The following is a 4,668-nucleotide window of genomic DNA, read 5'->3' on the forward strand; positions in this document are numbered from 1 at the left end:
GCAGTGGGGGGGCAGGGTGGGAATGGGACAGGCAGCAGGAGGCAAGAGCAGAGGGGCAAGTGCTGGGGGCAGCAGCAGTGGCTCCAGCTCTGATCCTGAGCTGAGGTTAGAACTGCAGCAGCTGCCTGCTCCCTATTCGCTCCCCTCTCCCCCCACCCCATTTGTACTCAAATCCAGGATGTGGAGCTTCCCCCCACCTCACCTTGGATTCAAGTAAATACAGCCTACCCTCACACAAAGATCTACACAGGGAGGGATTGAAATGGCCTTGAAACATGGAGTTTCCTTATTTACCCAACAGGTGAGGAGAGTTCAGAAGAATTGCAGAGGAAGCAGAGGTGTCTGTGAAAGGGAATCTTTCATTTCCACTGGGTCCTGCTCATGTGTCCTTCACATGACTTTAATTAGAATTGTGTCTGATCAAAATTATCAGACTAACAGTTTTATTCTGCTGCACTGCTTAATACACAAATAAAAATCTGAAGAGTTCTTTGAACCTTTTAACCACTTAGTCATTCACAGCCATGTTTGAAACCGAAAGGCTTTCCCCAGATTTAGACACCTGTATTTATATACCTAATATACATATGTGTTTCCACTTCTTTTTTTTCTGCCTCCTTTTTCAAAGGTCGTGAGTACCAGCAATTCCTTTTGATCTTGACACATCTCTTTAGGTTTCCAAGTTATCCCACTGGTGCCTGATGTATCTGGTAAGTGCTTATTGGTGTCACCACTGGAGTTACAGAATATATTTTAGTTTATATTTGTATTAAGTAATCATAGTTTTGGTTAGGAAAAAAATTGGATAAGTATATTTTTTGGTATTTTTTAAAAAAGAAACTTGTTAACCACCAGTTTCTAGACTCTGCAGAAAATTGTAGACATGGATCTTTTAAATTTCATGTTATAGTAGTTTTTTCAACTGTTTTGGATTTTGATTGATTTTTATTTTTATCAGTTGCCTTGTCCCAAGGACATCCAAAGAGAGAGGAGGTATTAATACCATCTCATTTGAAGTAACACAGCTGAGGTAGGTTGTGTGCTGCCTATTTTTAATCATGCTAATGCATTTTGTTAATCTGATATCTAAAAAGTGCTGAACTCTAGCTTTGGAGAAAGTAGAGGTAAAGCTTGGGCCCACAGATCTATTGTTATTAACATTTTTATTAACTTTATGGAGGATATTATGTGGATATTCCAGTGATGGATTTCACTAGGAGATGACAATAAATGTTGATGCAAAAGAATGTGTCCACAAGGCGGGTTGAGTATTCTTTTTCAAAGCTCTAGCTTGCTTCCATTAGCATAATACATTGTGAATCATGGATCCACTGTTCATCACATTATCCACATTGAACAAGGATAATATAAGCAACAAAACTATCTATTAAATATGTGTCTGACTTTAAAGTAAATGCAATTTGAATCTCCTGAGTGACTCAAAAATGGGATTCTATTTCAAGGTAAGCTGCATCGGTCATCTAAGACTTAGTTCCTTCTCAGCAATTTATATTTGGCACTTCACCGTGAAACTTCCTCATAACTTTCCCCTTGCTTGAGATGTTCTTGACATGCCATATTTACCTACATACAACTCAAGCCATTTTTCCCAACCTTCCAAAATTGGGATGCGTGTCTTTAGTGGGAAAGCTGATTTTCTTTGTAAACATTTTAAATTGTGCTTTTTCAGTTCTGTACCCTGGCAGTTTTGACACAGTGCCACATGTGTAGCTTATAGACAAATCTGACCACTTTAATTATGTAATTTAGATCTCATTGCTCCATTTAGCTACATGGGAACCATAGGCAAGTCTAAAGCCCTTGTACTGCACTATGAGCTAAGTGAGATTTTTATCACAATTAAATTTAAGCTTAGCTATTACCGTTTGCAGTAGACAATTGGGTTGAAACTATTGCTGACTCTAAGTAAAGCCACCAGCAGTTAATGTTAAATTGTACTCTTGCAACACTGTCCTGGAAAATTACCAACCCAGTAACAAATCAACTTTTTCTATGAAAAAAAACTGGCATGAAGAACTGAAAGATACTAGCCTGTCAAAAAGTAGTTATTATTATGACTGAGTTAATATAATTTTGTAGTATTACCACTTAATCTGTCTTGGATTTTTTTTCTTAATCAGGTTAGCTAATTAGTATCCACGCCTAATCTGGGTTTTGAAGTGCAGCTTTTCTCTGCTGCTTTCTGGTTTCTGCATGAGTATGGATCAGTTTTTATGAGGGTTTCCTTCTAGTTCTTTCTTACTTAACGTGTGAAAATATTAAGTGTAGAATGTAGGAGATCTAGAAAGTGCGTTTTGGAAGGCATGATCAAGTATTACACATTCGTAGATAGGTGTGTTGACTGACATGCATGAAATATAGAAGAAGCTGAGGTTTGGGGTTTTTTTAAACTGAACAAGTAATTTAGTATCTCTGGGTGTGGATCTCAACCTGCCAGGCCCAAAGGGTGGAACACAATAAAAACAAAGGAAGGAAACTTGAGATGTTGTATGATTAATTCGTTTTATATGAGTTGTTTCCCACAATCTTTGTAATTATTCAATTTTATTACATTAATTTCTAATAAAATGGTAGGATGGCAGTAGCTGTTTGGACATGAGACAATCTGAGAGTTTGTCATCAGGAAAAGGATATCACTTCTAGAACTCCTTTTAGGAAATACTTAATAGAGCTCAAGATTTCACTGAGAAATTTGCTCACAGAAGCAGCAGATTAAAGTATATAATATGGGAAAATTTACTGCCTGCTTTGGTTTGGTTGACTTCTTTTAATGATTTAAAAATATTTCCTTGTGTTTTGTAATTTTGCAATATAATACACAACACCTAAAACTCATTAAACAGTAGACATTTTGCTAAAGTCAAATAAATAAGCTATTATTTGACACAGTGCAGAAGCTAAGCACAGAAAGAACAATTTTCCTCTTTGTAGACCACAAAGCCTGCACCTTACAAAAAAACCCTTTTATTAAAAAGGTTGTAGCAGGGCACTGGGGTGCCTGCTACTGGTATGTCAGTAAGTAGGGAGCCCAGCTGCTGGTTGTCCAGGGTAACCAGGTCAGCTGACCGGAAGGGGCAGGGCCTGGCTCTTTATAAAACTCCCAGGCTGAGGCCAGGCAGGCAGTTCCCTGCTGGCAGCCCAGGGGGAAAGAACTCTGCTGGAGTGAATAATGAGTAGACGCCAAACTGCAGGTATGGCCCAAGATTGGGGATGGATGGAACAACTCTGATGTGGCGAGAGGAAGGTAGGAGCCAGATGGCTTAGAGTTATGTTATAGCCAAGGGGCTTGTGTTTTGTTTACTGTTCTAACTGGAGGACCGGGTAAGGCTATAAGGGGATGGAGGAGGCCTCATAGGGGAACCACGGCAGTATGGGAGCCCCAGCCCCGAGCGTGGGCAGCGAGAAGCCCTGAGCATGGGCAGTGTGAGAAGGCCCAGAGCAAGGGGGCGCCGAGAGTGACGGGCTGCGGAGAGACCGAGTGCCAGAGGGCGCCGAGAGTGACAGGGGCCGCGGAGAGCCTGAGCGCCACCCGAGCGCCGAGAATGACAGAGGCCGCAGCTAAAACAGAACAACGTCCGGTAGATCTGCGAGGCTTGGGGCGTGGTACAGAGGTAGTTGGAGCCACACATAGCCCATAAGGCTGGGGTGTTCGGAACCCCGTTATATAAATAAGGATGGGGGTAGCAGGAACCATGACCAGGAGGACGAGAGGCAACTTCCCTTTAATTTTTACAAGATCAAGACATGGCAGGCAAGAACAAGGGTGCTTTAACCCAAACTTGGCATGGTAGGGGGAGCTAGGGGAGAGCATGGCAACCCTAGGACATTTTTCCCCACCTGGTACATAGGTAATTTACTTGACTGTGTTGGTATAAGGTCAAATCAAGACTTTATCAGAGACTCAACATTTGGAAATCAAAGCTGGTAAAATTAAGTCTATCAAAGTTAATTTTCTTTCAAGTGTAAGAAGTTTAGCTGCAGCTAATCAGCAAATTTTCTATATTTCTTTAAGATTTTTATAGCACCCATCACTCTTTCCAAGCATTTTCTTGGTAAATTATATCTGCAGTAAAAGAAATGAGAACTTGTTATATATCCACGTTGAAAAGGATCTATGGAAATATAAATGTAATTACATAACAATTTTTATACATGCTGTCTGAGCTCTTTTCCAATTGCCCTTGGGTGTTGTGTGGGTGTGGAAAGAAGTGCAGTTTTACATCACTTACCCAGATGACCTGGTGTGATGTAGAAAGCCAAAGTTCTTCACCTATAAAAGAGGTGCAATGTCAAATAAAATCAGACTCCTCAATGTGTTACTAGTGTTACAAATGATTTTACTTTTTTTTAAATGAAAAAATGTAAACGTTTTAATTGGGGGGAAAGGCTCATATAAAGATTTATTTAAGTATGAATATTTATTATTTATTTAGTACTTTTGTGGCAAAAAGCCACCTTGGTTTCTCCCCAAAGATCTCTGCCCTGTGACACTGTGATTTAAATCTCTGTGTGGTGACCATTCAATTAGGATGGGCCCAGCACACAGGGGACCACACCCTCAGCCTGTCTCTTTAGGGAACTTGAGCTGGCTGCATTCCTGAGGGAGGGGGAAACCTGCTCCCTCTGCCTACGTGACTTGCATCACTT

At 40.6% G+C, this 4,668-nt stretch overlaps 1 long non-coding RNA gene across 1 annotated transcript; it reads left to right on the forward strand.

Annotated features, from left to right (window-relative positions):
- Positions 1-147: 147 nt before the first annotated feature.
- Positions 148-4,340, forward strand: LOC109301185. The gene is made up of 2 exons (XR_002098464.1): positions 148-2,996; positions 3,870-4,340. It is a non-coding gene; the product is annotated as an uncharacterized LOC109301185 (long non-coding RNA).
- Positions 4,341-4,668: the final 328 nt, after the last annotated feature.

Source organism: Gavialis gangeticus, unplaced genomic scaffold (genome assembly GCF_001723915.1).
Source record: "Gavialis gangeticus isolate Ggan-Ray unplaced genomic scaffold, GavGan_comp1, whole genome shotgun sequence".
Lineage (NCBI taxonomy): Eukaryota > Metazoa > Chordata > Crocodylia > Gavialidae > Gavialis > Gavialis gangeticus.